The 1,113-nt window shown below is 42.9% G+C and overlaps 1 protein-coding gene across 1 annotated transcript in view; it reads left to right on the top strand.

Moving 5' to 3' along the window:
* Positions 1 to 389: 389 nt before the first annotated feature.
* vrtn (vertebrae development associated) overlaps positions 390 to 1,113 on the top strand; it is a 4,106-nt gene continuing 3,382 nt past the window's right edge. The window contains exon 1 of the mRNA XM_031866192.1: positions 390 to 439. The gene's annotated coding sequence lies outside the window, so the exon portion shown is untranslated. The remainder of the gene's footprint in view (positions 440 to 1,113) is intronic.

Below are 1,113 nucleotides of genomic sequence, written 5' to 3'. Positions count from 1 at the left end.
CTTATTGTCGTTTTCACACAAAGTCCAAAAGCGTGTTGATGAAACATAAAAGCACCGATACCTGTTCACTTACAAGGCTGCCTCTGTGCTCTGGAGGCCCCTGACGCGTTGGCTTTTGTTAACACTTCACATTGAAATTGACCCTGGCTGTAGTCTGCCTGAGGAGGAGCGAAGAGGGGGAGGGAAGGAAGGAGGTGTCTCTCGACGCAGAGACAAAAAAAGCGAATTGGCTATTAACCATTTCCTGAAGGGAGGTGCTGCTTATCACTCCCAAAAGCTCCAGTGCTCACCGGAGGACAGGGCACGCTGGAGCTGCGCGCATACAATGGACTAAAAACTCCCAGAGAGAGAGACACTCTCAGCTGTGAACCCCCCCACCCCCCCGCCACAAACAAGTGACTTTCTTTTTTAGTCTATTTTTAAGTGTCTGGACGATCAGGTAGGACAATGGTTATTTCGAATATCGTTTTGCTTTGCGGTTTCTTCATTTTAAATCGCGCATTTATGTTGTGTTTATTTGTAAGGGGTTAATAAGTTAAACGCCTGATTTAAACCTCGGAGGTTAGGTTGAGTGTTTAAAATGACAGAAACTGGCCTATTAATCATAAGGCATCACAAACTGTGCCTTGTAGGTAATGACTTTGAAAGCGATACTTAGTTTTAAGTTTTAAATATCACAATATGTAATATTTTACAGCCAAAAAAAAAACACAGCACTATCATCAAATTGTACTGGCTTTTGCTGAAATGAAACAAAAACTGGCTAGACATGGCTCAATGAGGTGAGTGACGGAGCCAATGCATTTGTAGATCAGTTTAATTGTGCAGGAATTGATCTAGTTCAATGAATTCGGAACATGTGAGATGTATTTATTTTGTTCTGACACTAAACTGCACCAGCAGCACAGTGATTAAGCTGCAGCTGTTGTTTGAGTGTGGATAGAGCACAGTAATCTACATAATCTATTCTACAAATTACAAGGGCATGAATATATTCTCTAAACTTTACCCCCTATTGTTTTGTATCACTAAACTTCTCAGAATCATAAAGTTTCCCTCTCCTCCATTACCTTTTGTTCACCATCCCCCCCCCCCCCCCCCCCCCCCCCCCCC

This window comes from Anarrhichthys ocellatus, unplaced genomic scaffold (assembly GCF_004355925.1).
Source record: "Anarrhichthys ocellatus isolate YVR2014 unplaced genomic scaffold, GSC_Weel_1.0 scaffold34, whole genome shotgun sequence".
NCBI lineage: Eukaryota > Metazoa > Chordata > Actinopteri > Perciformes > Anarhichadidae > Anarrhichthys > Anarrhichthys ocellatus.
This window is presented reverse-complemented; position numbering and strand designations above follow the sequence as displayed.